The sequence below is a fragment of the Camellia sinensis genome, chromosome 7 (assembly GCF_055761805.1).
Source record: "Camellia sinensis isolate YWXY chromosome 7, ASM5576180v1, whole genome shotgun sequence".
Lineage (NCBI taxonomy): Eukaryota > Viridiplantae > Streptophyta > Magnoliopsida > Ericales > Theaceae > Camellia > Camellia sinensis.
The window spans coordinates 192,748,546-192,767,183 of record NC_138967.1 but is presented as its reverse complement, the minus strand read 5'-3'; the positions used below and the strand labels follow the sequence as shown (position 1 = coordinate 192,767,183).

Genomic DNA, 18,638 nt, shown 5'->3' with positions numbered 1-18,638 from the left:
AATCTTTTTATCTTTTTGTCTTGTTCGAACTTCTGTTGTAAAGTGTCTAGGGATGATAACTTGCTCATCTTGGTTTATTGTTCCTTTTGGTTTTTGTAATGCTTCAACTTTATCTGCATATCTATATACTAAAAAACAAGAAACGAAAATTATGATGAATAAGATATTGAGTTTTGAGGTATTTAAACTTTGACTTGTAAATAATTAGTCGACTTCAAAAAGCTTCAAAATTTTAACTTAAGGTTTCATTTGGCAATTTTATTTTTTTGTCTAAAAGTTAAAAAGGGTAATAAACTAACAAATTATTGAAAAAGGTCAAAAAATTATTTTTTCTCTATTTTTTTACTTTTTCGTAAAAAATAAAAAAATTAATAAAATAATATATTTTCAAACCATAGTTCAAATTATATTACACACGCAGAAACCTGAGTTTAAAAGGGTAAATTAATATGCATGTTAAAGAAAATATATATATATTCTGAGCAAAAGATAAAAGGGTAAAAAATGCGGTGAGCGTGGATCGAACACGCGACCTTCAGATCTTCAGTCTGACGCTCTCCCAACTGAGCTATCCCCGCAGATGCTTTCTACTCATTACATATATTATTTATATCTATATTTTTTAAGAAAGCCCACACCTCTTTCTCTCTGGTTGTTTGGTACACTAGAATAAGGAGTAATTCGGTCAAATTGTAAGGTTGTTCAAGCTTAACTCAAGTTGTGTTGAAATTTACCTAAATTCGTTCATGCCCGAATTATAACTTAAGATTACTTGTCCAAACCCAACCTAAGTTAAATCCGAATTGCCTAACTTGACCGAATTGTAAATGAATTTCATTTTTTTTTTTTTTTACAATTACATTATTAAAATTTGACTCTATTTACATTTTTTTTTATAAAGAAAATCATTAGTAACATCAAAATAAATAATTTATATAATATAAAAGAGATGTAACTATAGTGGTCTTTACAATTTATAAATGAGAATAAAAAAAGGTAAGATTTTGTGTTATTTGTATATATAACATACATTCAATATGATTTAATAATATAAATTACTTTAATATCATGTAATGACTAATAATTTATATGTATATTTAATATTTTTATATATCTATATATATATAATGCGGATTTCAAATTGTTTGATGTTTTTACTTAAGTCCGTCCAAATTTAATTCAGATTTCTAAATTTTTGTCTAAATCCATACCGAATTTAAAAATATATTGTCTAAGCTCCAAAAAAATTCGAGTTAAACTCGAATTTGTGAGATTGAGCCCGTCCAAATTATACTCTTATACTAAAGTGAAACTATCATTCTATCAAATATTAATTTTTATATTTAATTAATTAAAAAAAAAATAATAAACATATTGAAAATTATCATTCTATTTTATCTCATTTTAGAATCAAATAAAACATAAGGGCATCTCGAGATATCAACGTATTGTTTGTGTCAGCCACTTATTGAAAATTTGCTCCAACGCATACGGAATTGTCTACACTTTCTAAAAAATTTATCCATTTGATTCTAAGAACATAATTCATAATTCACATATTTAGGCTTAGTATGTGTTAATATATATATATATATATATATATATATATATATATATATGTATATATTCCTATACATATTAAATATTGTCATAATTAAGTTTCTTATAGGATAATCTTTCTTAGATTTCTAGTAGAATATTCTTTCTCAACCTATAGATACAGGTCTTTTATTGCATAGAATAATTCATTCAATTCAATACAATACATATTATTTCTTCCCTCTCTCTCTCTCTTTCTCTCTCTATTTATTATTCTAACATAGTATCAAAGCTATAGGTTAAGCTCTTGGTGTTCTTTGCCTTATCGGCGGGCGGCAATCTTGCCTTAGCTGCCCGCCGGACCTCAACCTATTTCGCTATCATATTTTTTTGTCAATATCACTTTATGGTAATTTCTTCCTTTGTCCGCTTGTTTATTTTTACCCCAAATATTTCTATCATATATATTTTTTACTCTCAATCATCGGCATTAGTTCCAGCTAGCTTCTATATCGGTCCAGCAAGATCTTAAATTGTCTTAGCATTAGTTTCAGTCAGTTCGTACAATGGAACATGATCCAATTCTCTACATCGGTCCAGCATGACTCATTTAAACTGTCCTAACAATGATTCCAGTTAGCTCTTACATCGGTCTGACATGACCCCTTTAAACTGTCCCGACATTGATTCCAATTAGTTCCTACATTGGTCCAGCATAATCCTTTTAAATTGTCCCAACATTAGTTTCAGCCAGTTCCTACAATGGTTCAACACGACCATAAACTGTCTCCCATCTTTAGTTCCGGTCTCTGATCTATTTCAAGTGTCCTTGCGCTCCCGTTTGGATTTTGTAATCTATTTGCCTTTTATTTTATATAGTTTTATTTCATATTTTTGTTTCTCTCTCCATGCCATTGCTGTTGTTGCCTTAATGTTTCTGCTATTTCCTGAATCAACCTTTCCATCCTATCCATTCTGGCAGTAGAGGACTTCTCTATTTCATCACCTCTTGTTCTCACCATCTGATTAGACTTGCATTATTCTCTATATAAAAGTTTCACAAGTATGCATATACTAAAGAGCACACATATTCACATAATTCGCAATGCAAGTAAATCACAAACATATAGCACATAATCATTTATTTCAGAGCATTTAAACATAGTCTCAATGTTTACAAATTCCTACTTATCACATGAATGCATCCTAGATTTTTTCTAGATGCTTATTGCTCTTTTGGACAAGTGTGTGAGTTATTAACTCGTGCTCTGATACCACTTTGTCATGACCCGAACCCGTCCTTATGGATTAAGGTCATAACCGGCCAGTAATCAAGGGATTACCTGCGGCCTCGAACCAAACAAACGTATTCCATCAGAGTTAAGGGACCAAACGGAAGCAAACTTGCAAATTGTCCATAGAGCCGTGCTTACATGGCACATCAAATAACTCATATCAGCATTCATTAATAACTCACACCAAAAAGGAAATCAATTTAAAGTGTTATACACACACAGGATCATTCAAGTCTTAATCAGCCTAACCAAAACTTATATACAAAGGTAATCCAACATTTCGCCAACACAACGAGATTGTAACAAGAGATCAAAAGGGGCGAAAATAAGTTTCATGCGTGAGTCATTTAGGGCTAACTCTCCAAAACTTGACCTTTCTCACAGACTTCATCGGGGCTGGGTTTGAACATCTCTTTGCTCACCTACATACACATGAATGAGTGTGAGTGAAAGCCTAGTGAATAATATCAGATAAAGAAGGTACGCAAATGAGATTCACATCTATCAAACGGCCACGGGCCCAATTCGAATATATCAGGCGTATCAAACGGCCTCGGGCCCATTCTCTTTATATTCATATCCATGGGTATTTCATATTCATGATCATGATCCCTTTTATTCAAACGGCCTTTAACCCATCACGGTATTCAAACATATCAAATGACATATTCAAACGGCCTTTGGCCCATCTTTGCATTCATGTCTAAAGGCCTTTGGCCCAATCGTTCATATCCGATGGCCTTTGGCCCAATCATTCATGTCCGACGGCCTTTGGCCCAATCATCCATGTCCAACGACCTTTGGCTCAATCATTCATGTCCGACGACCTTTGGCCCAATCATTCATATCCGACGGCCTTTGGCCCAATTATTCATGTCTAACGGCCTTTGGCCCATTCATTCATGTCCGACGGCCTTTGGCCCAATCATTCATGTCCAACGGCCTTTGGCCCAATCATTCATGTCAAACAGCCTTAGGGCCAATTCAGATATATCAAACATATCAACAGCAAACGACAAACGGCAAACGGCCTTAGGCCCAATTTAGATATATCAACGTATCAAACGACCTTAAACAAAATTAGGCATATAGAATACTCATTCATATTTCAAATCAACAAATCCATGAAACTTATACAGAAGTACCATTCGAAAAGTAATATACTTGAAAATATCTTTACTAAGATATTAGTCACAGTGATCTGCTGGATGATTTGCCCTCGTGCTTGACCCTACACATTTCATGAACATAAGGGGTCACAAACAATTCAATCCCTTCTTAATTCATGCATCCCTCTTAGGCTTCTTTCTTATCCTTTTTAACTCATTTATGATGCTCAATGCATGCCTAAGAGTGCTTAGAAATGAAAGAGAACGGAAAACGAAACATAAAACCACTTTTCAAAATCTCTGAAAAAGGGCTTCCCGCTCGAGCGCGACTTTTGCTGCTCGAGCGGACCCCATGGTCTGCAAAAGTACTGGTTGCCTCATTTTTACGCTTGAGCATGAATTCGGATGCTCGAGCTGAAAGTCACACTACATGGCTCCCCGCTCAAGCGTGAATGTCCCCGCTTGAGCGGACATTAATGTCTGCAAAAATTTTAGGAGCTCGCATTTCACGCTCGAGCGGCGCTTTCCCCGCTCGAGCGGACATGCCAAATTCCGGGCTTCCCAAAACTGTTCTTGAGGCTCAAATTCGATATTCAAAGGCTTTAAACTTATGATTTGTAATACAAAAACATGGAGGGACATCACCTAACAAGGGCATGATTAATTGGGAGCCAATTGACTAAAGTCATGGTTCATTTCTCAAACCATTTCAAATTCTTCAAGATTTAAATAACCAAGCTCTTTACTTACATGAATATTGCATGCATGTACAATACTAACTTGATTCCATTTCAAATGGTGCAAATGGTGCTCAAAATCATGAAGCTACACAAAATTACTCATGCATGTAAAGTTTTATGCTCAATTCTTCATATTCAACATGCTTCATGCTTGAATGTGTATAACCATGTCAATTATGCACATGCATGCACATATATGCTTCAAATTCAATAACTTCAATTCAAATTATGTTCTTGATCACAACTAAACTTTGGATTCACATGGTTACAAACTCAAACTCATGAATTAAGGGTTGATCACTCACCTAGGAGCTTCAAACATCGAAATTCTAGCTAGATCCTTGAGTTTAGCTTCCAAGTCTGAAGCCTTGAGCCAAAATTGCATAAATCTTCCTTTTTCTCTCTCTAGAGCTGACCCTCTCCCTCTTTAGAGTGTAAAATCTAATTTTGAGCTCAAAACTAAAGGAATGTGGGTGTATTATGCCCTTTTTAAGTCTCCCTTAATCCTATTCCATTAACACTAATTAAGTGAGCACTATTTCATCAAATTAATCTAATTAATCTGATTCGAATCAATTTTCAATTAAATTTCACCGTAGGCTTTAAAAATTACGCCAATCACAACGACGAAGTCAATTTCGGTTTCTGTGGCCGATAAGGCTTTCAATTTAAATTCCAAAGTAGGAAGTTAAACAAATTTTCCTACGGTGAACAGATGGAAATTCAAAACCGCGTATATTCATATAAATAGCACTCAAAATCATGTTAAACACATAATCACATTCGTAATTAAGATTAATTAGCATAATACGGAGCAGGGTTATCACAGTTGATTTGGAGGTGTTTACGGCCGGACTTTAGGATGAAGTTGCCTACGTAACCCGAAGATAGGAATCAGGCCTTACGTAGTTCAGTTCGAGTTCACTCGAGTATTAACACTCTCCTTTTGCACTCTAACTTTTGCTAAGGCCGCCCTTTAGGGTTTTCAACCTTGCGAGCTTAGTTTTTCTTTATTTCTAATTTTTTGTGCTCTAACTTTTGCCTAGGTCGCCCTTTCGAGTTTTCGGCCTAGCAAGCCTTTCAGGGATAGTATTTCCTCAACTTGTCCATGTTAATCGGTTGGGAAAATTCTAGGCCATCCAAGTCCATGAGAATAATAGCTCCACTCGACCAAATAGTTTGATGATGTAAGGACCAGTCCAATTGGGTCTGAACTTGCCCCTAGGGTCATGGATGGGAGCTCGGTTGTCTTTCAGCACCAAATCCCCTTCTTTGAGATTTTGAGACCTAACCTTTTTGTTAAAAGCCTTAGCAATCCTACGTTGATAACCTTAAACATGTTACAGTGCTTTCAGCCTTTTCTCATCAAACAACATCAGTTTTTCGAACCTACTCTGCTATTTGACACTCAGCCATGACTCACAAGGATGGGACTTCTATTTGAATTGGTAGAATAGCTTCCATCCCATAAACAAGAGAGTAAGGAGTTGCCTCTGTAGACGTCCGGATTGAAGTTCTATAGCCCCAGAGTGCGAATGACAATTTGTTTGGCCAGTCCCTATAGGTCTCAACCATTTTCTGTAGAACATGCTTGGTGTTCTTGTTGGTGGCCTCAACAGCTCCGTTGGTTTGCAGTCGGTATGTATGTGACTTATGGAAAGCCATATTGTATTTCTCCAACAAGTCGATCACTTCTTTCTTGAAATGGGAGCCATTATCTAAAATGATCTCGTTTGGGACTCCATATCGGCAAATGATGTTATTTCGAATGAACTTAGTCACATGCGCTACTTTCAATACTGCATAGGACTAAGCTTCCACCCACTTTGTGAAGTAATCAATTGCCACCAGAATGTATTCATGCCTATTCAACCCTTTTGGTGTAACCGCCCCGATGACATCAATTCCCCAGACCGAGAAACGCCATGGTGAAGTCATGTTGTACAATTTCGACGGCGGGATATTCATGCGATTCACATGAATTTGGCATTTGTGGCATCGCCGAACAAAACCTATGCAATCCTCCTCCATAGTAGACCAGTAGTAACTTTTCCTGAGAATCTTTTGGGCTAACATTACTCCATTCATGTGTGCTCTGCACTCTTCCCCGTGGATGGCCTCCATTAGGCGCTTTGACTTCTTTACTTTAACACACAACTTGTGTATTCCCAGATGACCTCTCTTATATAGTTTACCTCTGCAGATGATAAATTGAACAACTATCCGCCGTATTGCCCTTTTGTCTTTGGCATTTGCCCCTGGTGGGTAAACCTAATTTTCCAAGAAGTTCCAGATATCATAAAACCAAGAGTTTTGATCTTGCGTTTCATCTATTATAGCAATAGTCTCATAGGCCAACGTATATCTCTACTCAATGATGATCGGATGCATCCGGACTCCAAGCAGGATGTCTATCATAGAAGATAGAGTTGATAAGGCGTTAATCAACCTGTTGTTCTCTCTCAGTAGATGTGAGAAAGTCAGCTTCTCAAACTTAGAAATCAGAATATCCAAGGTCTGGTGATAGATCTTCATCTTTTCTTTTTTAACCTTCCAGTCTCCATTCGCTTGAGACATAACTAGGTTCGAGTCTCCAATTACGTCCAACCTTTTTGCCCCTAATTCCAAGGCAGCTTCCAAACCAGCGATACACGCCTCGTATTCTGCTTCGTTATTGGATACCTTGAACCGGAGGTTGAAGGCTAAGGGGTATATAGGAATTGTAGAGTGCTATGAACAACACACATATCCCATAACCGTATTGGTTAGACGCTCCGTCAAAGTACATTATCCAAATCTCTTCCTCAACTTACAAAATAGCTTCATCTGGGAGCAGATATTCTACCGCTTCATCCCCTTCTATTGGGTGATCTGCTAGGAACTCGGCTACTGCTTTCCCTTTGACCAACTTGCAAGTAACATACTTAAGATCGAATTTGGAAATGAGAAACAACCAACGGGCTAGCCTACTCGTAAGCGTTGGTTTCTCAAAGAGATATTTGATGGGATCGAATCTCGAAACCAGAATTACAGAGTGAACTAACAAGTAGTGCCTCAACTTCCTGGTAGGCCATACCAAGGCTAAGCAAGCTTTCTCTAGCGGGGTGTGACAGGTCTCATAATCTAGTATTTTCTTGTTCAAGTAATAGATGGCTTTCCCCACCCTATCTTTAGATTCGTGAGCAAGCATGCATTCCATTGTTGTGTTCGTTACTAACAGATACAAAATCAAAGGCTTCCCCGGCTTTGGCAGCGATAACACAGGTGGATTCTAAAGGTACTGCTTGATTTGCTCAAAAGTGAATTGACACCGATCATCCCATTGAAAGTTCTTTCCTTTATTCAGGAGACCAAATAGTCGTTCACAAGTCAAGGTTAATTTAGAAATAAGCCGCCTTATGAATTGCACTTTACCCAGAAAGCCTCGCACCTCCTTTTTAGTCCTTGGTGGTGGCATTTCTAGGATGGCCTTGATTTTGGAAGGATCTGCCTCGATGCCCCTCTGTGTGATCAAGAAACCCAGCATTTTCCCTGCTGTCACGCCGAAAGTACACTTCTGCAGATTCAACTTCAATATGTATTCTCTGATCAGTTGAAAGAATTTCTTCAAGGTGGTGTAGTGGCCCTCTCTTTCTTTGGACTTGACAATCATGTCGTCCACGTACACCTTGACCTCTTTGTGGATCATATCATGCAGAATTGTGGTTGCAGCCTTTTGATAGGTAGCCCCGGTATTCTCTAGCCCAAACGGCATCACCTGATAGTAGTAGGTTTCTCACGGTGTAGTGAAGGCGGTTTTCTCTCTGTCTTTAGGTGCCATCAGAATCTGGTTATACTCGGAAAATCCATCCATGAAGGAAAGCAATACATGACCTGTAGTGAAGTCTACCAATTCATCGATGTGCGTTAAGGAAAAGTCATCCTTCGGACTAGCCTTATTTAGATCTTTGAAGTCTACACACACCCATATTTTTCCATCTTTCTTTGGCACAGGGACGATGTTGGCCAACTAAGTTGGATACTCAGATACTAGCAAAAACCCTACTTCAATCTGCTTGGTGACCTCTTCTTGAATCTTTAAAGCCCAATCTGGGCGTATTATCTGCAACTTATGTTTGATGGGTCGGGCCATGGGATCGAGAGGGATCCGATGTTGTACAATCGTAGGATCGATTCCAGAGGCATGTCTTCGTAGGATTACACGAAAATATCTTTGAAATCTTTTAATAAAGCAACTAACCACTCGTACTCCTCCAAAGACAATGTGGACCTGATCTGGACCATATACGGATCCTTTTCAGTACCCACATTAAAAGCAATGATTTCATCAGCAAGGGGTTTTGCAAACCTCTCATCCTCTCGATTAATCAAAATTTTCAAAACTAGAGGAATTCCCTCATTTTCGTTTTCATCAAAATTTTGAAAATCATGATCAATACAAAAAATAAGCGGTATAGAGAAATACTCAGAATCTGTAGCGGCATTCTTATTCATCAAGTCCAGCTTATCCAGCTCTTCGGTTACAACCAACTCAAAAGAAAAGGAAAAAGATGACCTGGACAAAACCTTGGCATCCGGGTTATCACCCGCAGGAACACCGAACTCAGACTCAGAAGAACCGGAATCTGATTCCAACTCCACAGACTCTGTGGAATCAAATTCTGGTTCACTACTTGACTCAGAACTACTAGACAGGTACCCCTCCTCCAGCTGCCAAACAAGAGATGGTGCTTCAGATGCATCCAAAATGTTGCTAGAAGGCTTTACACCCGGTTGGTTCTCGATCATGGAAACGGTCAGGTAATCCCATAAGCTCTCCAAGTAGGCCGGAAGATCCGAAAGGAGACATGCCAGTGCTACTCCTACTTCAAGCTCGCTGCTGTCCGAGTCATTTTCTACACTCTTCTCAGCTTTAGCAATAATTGGGTTAGCCATCTCTTCTGTATCATTGTCTTGCAGCTACTGATCTGGTCTGTCTAGCTATGTTAGCTTCTGATATTATGGCCCGGTCTAGCACTCCAATATAGGTTTCCAGCTTCAAGACATTTACCGTTTCTAAAATATCACTTCGAAGCCCACCTTCAAAATGTCTCGCTTTCTTGTAGTCGGTATCGATCACATGTGGTGCAAACCTGGCCAACTCAGTGAATTTGGCCTCATACTCAGCTACTGTCATGCTGTCTTGTTTAAGTTCTATGAACTTCGATACTTTCCTGTCACAGACACATTGAGGGAAGTACTTATCGTAGAAAACTTCCAGGAATTTTGTCTAGCCAATGTCTTTATGATTCCCACGCATTAACATCCACCATCTTCTTGCTTTGTCTTCTAGCATAAAAGTGGCCAGAAGTACTTTCTGTGTCTCTGAACAAGGAAACACCTCAAACAGCTTTTCAATGCCAAGAACCCACACCTCGACTTTTAACGGATCTAATCCCCCATGAAACTATGGTGGTTTCATTTTCTTAAACTCTTTGGTGAGAGCTATTATCCGGTCATCATTCTGTAAGTCTGGCACATGAGGTGCCGGAGGTGAAGGTAGAGGATGTGGGCGAGTCAAAAATGGTATTGACATTGTGGATAGTATGGATGCACCACAAGCCTCTCCTAATGTTCATGGCCCTTCAAGTCCATCAAGCTTCTCACTCCATGCCACCCCTAATTGTACCTGCCCACCAAGTCCATATACCTTTTCAAACCATACAGATAGGAATTTTGATTCTTCCAAAGGAACTCCTTCTTATGAATATGAAGATCCAATTTCGCAAGGGCAAACAGCGCAAGAGGTGGTGCCAGTCATTGAATTTGCTAATCCAAATCAGGATACATAGCAAGTTCCAAGTCCACAAATGAAGACCACTGATACTAATGTATGATGATGGCATTGTCATCTCTAATTGTATATTAATGTTAGAGTTGTACCTATGCATTCTGATTAAAATATAGTTAATAACCTAATTATATTATTTTCTGTTCTTCTTCCCTTGGTAATTGGTCCCGTTATTTCTTTCCTTTTTTTTTCTTCTTCCTTTTATTATTATTATTTTTATTATTATTATTATTATAAGATTGTATATTGTAGCTGTATCCCCATGTTACATTATAACTTTCTATGAATCCTATGTAGAACGTAGTAACTCATTAATTTCCATGTAACGTCCAAACGCTCACAAATTAAATAATTCATAAACCATCAGTAAGTTTTTTTTCTTCCCCCTCCTAAAATGTTTTAACCTTTTCATTTTATTTTCATATTTTCTTTTTTTATGTCAAAAATGAGAATCATATATATATATTTTTTTGGGTTGGATATAAGCATAACTTCTTTGATAAAATACTTTTAATTAATCATTAGATTATAGTAAGGTAAATTTGCATTTAAAGGCTTTGCTTACCTCTCATGCTGCATTTCGTAGGGAAATTTTACTGCCTTTTTTCTCATATTCTTACAAGGAGAACAAACTATGAAAGAGTTGTTAGGAAAAAAAAAAATCAAAAGATGATATTGATATACATGAGGTAACAGAGATCCTAAAGGCTGAGCAAAAGGCGATAGATTGATTACAAAACTTTTTCTAACACACATTTTCTTTCTATACAGATGCATACACTAATGATATAAAATTAAAAATATTGGTCAAGGCATTCTTTCAACTTTTGAAAAGTAATAGGTTTTGAAACAAACGAGTCCATACCATTTGCAAAACACTCATCTGCACTCTCTGCCAATGCGTTTGCTGTCATCTGCAATTACACCACCAATATTCATCAATGGATATACATACAAATACAAGGATATTCGTTATGAAGAAAAGTTACTAATTTTTGAAATGCTATTATTACTTGCAAATGTCAGATATGCGTATATCTTGTCTTCCAAAATCATATTCATTGGGCTCGTCTCAAATTTAACCAGCCTTTTCTTTTCTTTTCTTTTGTTAGTAATGACTTCCTGATATTTACTCTAAGTCAATGTAAACACATTAAATGTTGTATTGAGCAAGATTCTCATAAAGAACACTGGCTACACATGGAAAATAAGGATTCAAGTGTTTACAGCAATGATGGGCATCCTTTTTTTAAATGACTCAAATTTTTGATCATTTGTAGGCACAAATTGTTCAATTCCTGCTTTCACTGCAACATCCCAACTACCAGTTTCCTCAAAAGAACGAATTAGTCTTGTGGCTTAAAGGCCATCCATCACTGGCATGCATACATCCTGCACATGGTTACAGCTTCAATGTATTAGGATAAGACTACAAATCTATGTGACAATGTTCAGAAACATTTAAATGAGTTGCAAGGTTTGTTTATGCAATTAATCTAATTTCCAAGATGAACTCCTCCAAAAAGTTTTGTGAACATGTAAGTATATTAAGGAAGTTTTGGGATGGACATCTACATTGAACTATTGTCTTTGATGGACAAACTACTAAAATTTTGGAGATCTAAAAAGGAATAAAAAGTAAAAGAGAAAGCAACTATAGGCTTTGATAATGAAGAAGAGAAAAGAAATAAAGCAATCAAAATGATGGCACAACCAGTGACAAACCATTTCACCTAGCAATGTAATAACCATTGGGATAAGCTCAAACACTATCCTGATCTTAAATTGAAGTCTGAAAAAGAAAAGGATATGCATAACAAGTGATTAAAATGGTAAGTTGGTAACTAAAATAATAACCATAATCGAAAACATTTTTTAATTCTAGGAAAATTACCATCAGAACGAGATCATAAGTATAGGACTGAACTGCACATATAGCTTCAACTCCATTATTCACAACATCTATGGTATGGCCCAACTGCTTCATCATTGACTGTGTCACCATCACATTAATCTTGTTATCTTCCACAAGAAGGATCTTAGGTTTGAATATCAATTTAGGAATTTCTGGACTGTTGCTAGCACTGCACTGGGTGCTTTTATTAGTTCTCTCCCACATCTCAATCACTACCAACTGCAATTTTCTTAGCAGAGTCTAGGTTGTCCCTCATTGAAGATTCATATTCCAATGATGTATTAGCACCATCAACCGAACAGGCATCCTCTAATGAAGTTACCTTTTTTGTTGCAATGTTGCTAGAGGGAAATGAGTAGGAATCTTCTAACAAACCATTAAGTTTATATGAGGCATTAAAAGCAATATTGTTTGACAATTTTTTAGCCTTGCCAGGACCACTAGAAGTGAAAAGAGAACCCAAAGTGCGTGGTTGAAATTGAAAAAATCCAAAACTTGTATCATCATCATTGGCATCATCCGGAGCATCATGATCAATCATATCTGAGAGTTCATCAGGATCATCTGAATTATCAGCTGCAGGTGAAACCTTGTATGGTAGTATAAATGTAAATGTAGATCCATGGTGCTCTCGGCTGGAAACACTGAGATGACCTTCCATAAGCTCAACCTATTTCATACGCATATGAATGTGAAGAGTAGTACATCAGCTAAGAAAGTCTATATCAAAGCGACAAAATGAAAATTCATGTCTCCATATGAAATGAAAGACAATTTGAACTTCAAGTTGTAGATAGACTGGAAATTCACATAGAAAGTTTATATCAAATGAAGTGGTATGGGCGATAGGCTTGGAATAATTTAGAATGAGATGCTCAATTTCAGTAATTTTAAATTTCTATTGGATTTCTTGCATGTAAACTACCTACTCTCGTATAAAAAGTGATATAAATTGTTGTTTCTCACCGCAGAGACAGATGTTTCAAGAAGAAGATTAATGTGATTTAGTGGAAATGTCTGCCTATGAATATAATGCTTGTGGTTCATATAATTGAAACATATATGCCTTCTAATGCCCATTTCACAGTACAGCATGAACCCTGGTCTAGAGGGGGAAAAAAAAAAAAAGTTTAAAATGATCACCAGTTGTTTGCAGATTGCTAGGCCTAGCCCAGTCCCACCATACTTCCGTGCCATGTCTGCACCTACTTGCATGTATTTCTTAAATAGAGTAGGCAAAGCATTCTCTGTTCCATTGAAATGAAAAGTGAGATTCTAAGAAATAGCAGAAAAATAATTAATAATAGTCTGTACTCAATGTTTCAAAGCATATTTCAAGATGTGAAATTACCCGGTATTCCAATTCCCGTATCATAAACATTACAGCATATCCATACTATTGTTTCATCTGGCTGAAGGTGGTTCTCTTCACCTCCATCTATCAAGGCCCCATTTCTAACTGGGGTTTTGGGTTCGTCATCAAGTGTATGGTTTTGTAAGGACCTTCCCCGTGTTTCTCTTCATGAAAACCTTTTTGATCACAGTAACTTTGAGACAATGATACGCATTTATCTTGTTCATGTACATTTACTGAAACTGTTGACCTGTCTGCAGTGATCTTCTGATTGGATCCCTCTTCCATACCCGAAGATGGGGCTGGTACCATATAAAGCTTTATTCCAACCTTCCCTTTATGGGTAAACTTGATTGCATTGCTGGAAAAATAAAATCTTATAAATTTGAAGCAGAACCCAACAAGTTTGGTAAATAATGCAAGAAAGGTGCTACAAAACCAGAAAGCATGTTGCATATTCATTTTAGTTGTGACAAATGCTCATATTCACAGTGTTGTAAAGAGACACACTACTTATTGCTGATCATCCTAATCTAAGGTACTGGGAGAAGTAGATTGGTGTTACATTGTCATTGCATTTAAGAAAGCCACTTTTGTTAAATATCATGGATAAAGTAAAACATTCTCGCCTCAAGAAAGGAATTATAATTTTCTTTTTAACTAAGGAAAAAGTAATATACACCTTAAGTTTACAAATTTCTATAACATCTGTCGCATAATTGTTCAAAGGAACAATTCCTTGGTCCTCTTGACAAATATTTCCCAAATCCGGGGAAATCAAACATCATGACCTCTGTTGTCTTTTATTGTGATACAATCACTTTCTAATCATATCAAATAGGAATTTCTAGAGGAACAACTATGGAAGCAAAATGTTACATAGGGAGCATAATGTTGGACAAGCAAGTAGCAGAAAGTGCACAAGGCTCTAAACATAGCTAAAACCATCCATATAATCTACAAAGGAGAATTTGAAAATAGTACCTGATTAAATTTGTGAGAATCTGTCGAATCCTTAGAACATCTCCAATAACCTGAAATTGATGCATACGGGGTTAACATGTAAAATAATTGCAATGTAGAACAAAATACTAGAAAGTTTTCCAATATGTTTAGATCATGGATTTCAATACGAATTTGGAAAGGAAAGGGAAATGGAGAAAAAATTTAGTTTATATTTCATTCATATTTCCCTCCCATTTTCCCTTTCCCTTTCCAAATTCCGACCTAAATCCGTGATCCAAACACGGCGGTGGTAGTATTAGTCCCAAGGTTTCTAGATTTGGGTAAGGATTACTTTTCACTGTGAGTAGTAGAGCTTGCATTGTGCATCTAGACCATGTCATGGATCATGTAATTTGTTAGGGCTTGGTAACAGTATGTAGTAAAACTCTCACCTCCGCAGGAACATCATCTGCTACATGACCTTCCAAGGTTAGTATCTTTTGCAATGATGTTGCAGCAGTCTGGAGTACATACTTTACTACCTCTCTTGGCCTGAATTTTGCAGCTTCCAACTTCATAACTCCTGAAGGAGAAAAGAAAATAAAAAATTGAATCCAAAATTGTAATTAAAATCCTAGTAAGATCAGCTTTACAGTGGAATGCTAGACTATATTGTATAACTAAGATTCCACCGTCACCTAGATTGAAGCCAGATTACTGACTATAAGGAAGACTCTCATTCACTCCCTCACTTCCGACCCCTCTTGTGCATGGAGAGATAGAATAACACAGAAACCAAACTAGTAGTGTACACACACACATGCAAGAGTGCACAGTAGCATACTATTGAGGAAACAAATACATACAACAAGACTTGAACCTAAGACCTCCTGAAACCTAAGTTTTGATACCTTGTTAGATAGATCACCAATTGATTAGGGAATTGGTCCAGGAATGTTGATCAAGTCTCATACAAACAATGTAAACAAGGATAAGAACATGTAAATATAAGGGAGGGGTGAAACTTCAAACCTGATTCAACTTTGGAAAGGTCAAGAATGTCATTTATAAGTTGAAGAACTAAATCTCCTGAAGATAACATGACACTCAATAATTGTCTTTGCTCCTTGTCAAGGTTTGTGGTGGAAAGAATCTCAACCATGCTTACAACTCCTGATAGTGGGAATTTTATCTCATGAGACATGGTTGCCAGCATTTGTTTTGCTCGCATTGTTTCCTTTACAAGAAGAATCAATTGGTAAAAAATGAATACCCTTTTTCTTCTAATGCTTATTCAAACCCACCAAGAATAAATCAAAGAGAAACTTGTTATATGAATTGTTTTGTTTAGCTCTGTCTCTTTGGCTTTTTGTACTGCTATTTCCTCTCGAAGTTTTGCCATCTTTTCCCTTTTCTCACTTGTCAAGTAATAAGGCACATATTGTATTTTTTGTTGTCATGTTGCTGAAAGACCTATAAAACTTCTAAATTTTTTCTTTTTTTTAAAAAAAAAAAAGGAAGAATAAAAGGGCATGGTGACATTAAAGGAATCATATAACATAGGTCAAACCAAAACATTGAACATAAAAATTCAATATAATCTAGTCCAGCATTTGGACAGGATATATCATGAAAAATGAACTGTTTCTCTAACTTGTGATTCACAAAATCTGAATACTAAAGTCTTTCTTCTCTGATTCAGAAATACAACCATTGATTAGTACATAAGAAGAAAAGCTAATAATATTTTCTTTTCAAAATGGTAGTCACAAATCAATTTATAATATTACATAGTGTTGAATTTAATTTTGAAGACCACCATGGCACTATACAGACTGTTGAATCTTGTAAATGAACTCACCTGATCAGTTACATCCATTCGCATGTAATTCACACCAATAGTATCCCCTGCATTGCTGAAGACAGGTTCAACATATATCAAAAATGTCGTTGACCCAAATAGTTCTGTCTCAAAAGTAATTTCCCTTTTTGCAGGTACCCCTCGTTCCAAAACTTCTCTTTTGAAGTCTTGAGACTCCTTTACACCAGCACTAGTGAATATCTCCACATTCGTTTTTCCTATAATGTCTTGAAAAATCAGTGAATTTGAGGAATGCATGTGCTAGATTCTGCAAACAGTGCTTTACAGAAATTACATGAATTACAAAAGTGAAAAAAATGATAAGAAAGGAAAAGTGCATATTGTCAGGTTTCACACCAGCACTGAAATAAAGGATGCAACTTGTAGCAGAAAATAAAACCTCAGAATAAGAAAATCACTGGCAGTCAATTACCTCCTCGTGCAAACTCAGAAAATGATTATAGATGAAACGATACCGCAACTCTTTATCCTGAAAGAAATGAAAATGAATGCTAAGATATAGCTGATGACTTTTCAAGAAACTTATTGTAGATAATAAGAAACATTACAATGACTGCAACAAAGTGGAGAAATTTTTAGTCAAGAACCACAGTTAGAACAAAATCTTGTATCAGAGTTCATCCCCAAATAACTACCAGTTAAATATTGTGTCCATACTGAGTTGAATCCATATGCACTGATAACATTGCGGCAAAGCAACAAACTAAAGGATTTAAAATGAAATCTGTTCTAAATTACCTGATGGCCCATGACAACTGGTGCATTCTGTATAATGAAATGTAAGAAATTATCGGCTCTTTTTAAAAGCTGGAACAATTCTTCCACTGGTGAAGCCCGCCTTTCCAAATTTTCTATGTTTTCCTATAATTTCTCCGTAAGTACCTGCTCCCGCTGGTTGCTAGCCTTCAACAATTTCTGTAAATGCATGGCCCTCTGCTTCCAGTATATGACAGTGTCATACTCAGCTTCTATTTTTAGTCCTTTATTTTGAACAACCATGTCGTTTCTCCTCCGAGGAACATCTGGCAATATATCATATATGGCATCCAATATAGAAATTGGGCGCTTATCACCACTATAACTTTTTTCCTCAAAACGATATTCCTCAAAAATATCCAATTGCTTGAGCTTAACCTCTTGCCTTTGTTTGCTTAGGTTGTCAAGCTTTTCTTTGAGAAGTCGATCAGCATTGGCCTGCTTATACTCCCAGTTTTTTACAAGATGTGCCAACTGAGACAAGCCCTTCTCACTGTAATTGCTTAGCTCTGAAAGACGTTTGAAGTCAACTATAGTCTTTTCTTCAATGATTGTAACCTCCTCTAACATATCTTGATCTGCTCCAGGCCTTTCTATATTGAATTGCTTTCCAGCTTCATTTATATCTTCAGGCCACATTGAAGAGAGGACTTCAATGTCCATTTCTTCTACACTGTCATTCTCCATTTCACAAGCCATTAATGTCACTTATGTATCACACCCAATTCAGGTGTCTAAGTGCCTTCAATGTAGGTGAACATCAAAATGATACTAAGCCATGCTTTCTTGCCTATACATTTACATCTGAGCCAAGTCGAGGTTATCACTATTTAAAATTGAGTTCCACAAACCAGACTTAACAGAAAAATAGGTGAAGTGTGAACGCTTCACTGGACCTTCCTATCAAGAATAAGTTCCAAATAAGATTGAAGCATGCAAGACATAAAGGTATAACTGTATTTTAAGAAGGTAGGTAGGTAATCAAGTAATGCAACATAATCAAATTTACTATTTGGAGAATCTTCTTAATTCAGCTCCTTTGACTTTTTTATTTTTAGAATTGTTCAGTTACAGATTATTAGGCTTAATTCTAGGCTACATCTTTGAGCAATCCTTGATTTCAACCATACAACTTTTTAACAAAAAATATATATCTTTTTTACTCTGAAAGTTCCTTCAAACATTGACCCGAGTCCCCCCTACTTTGCCATGACTCATAAAAAGGAGGATAATTACTTTCATAGATCATGCCTCAAGTGAATCTCAAATCAAA

The 18,638-nt window shown here is 36.5% G+C and overlaps 1 non-coding gene and 1 pseudogene across 1 annotated transcript; both read right to left on the bottom strand.

Moving 5' to 3' along the window:
* Positions 1–505: 505 nt before the first annotated feature.
* TRNAF-GAA (transfer RNA phenylalanine (anticodon GAA)) lies at positions 506–578 on the bottom strand. Its single transcript has one exon. It is a non-coding gene; the product is annotated as a tRNA-Phe (tRNA).
* A 10,729-nt stretch (positions 579–11,307) lies between these two features.
* LOC114319754 (histidine kinase 5-like) lies at positions 11,308–18,211 on the bottom strand (annotated as a pseudogene).
* Between the last annotated feature and the right edge of the window lie 427 nt (positions 18,212–18,638).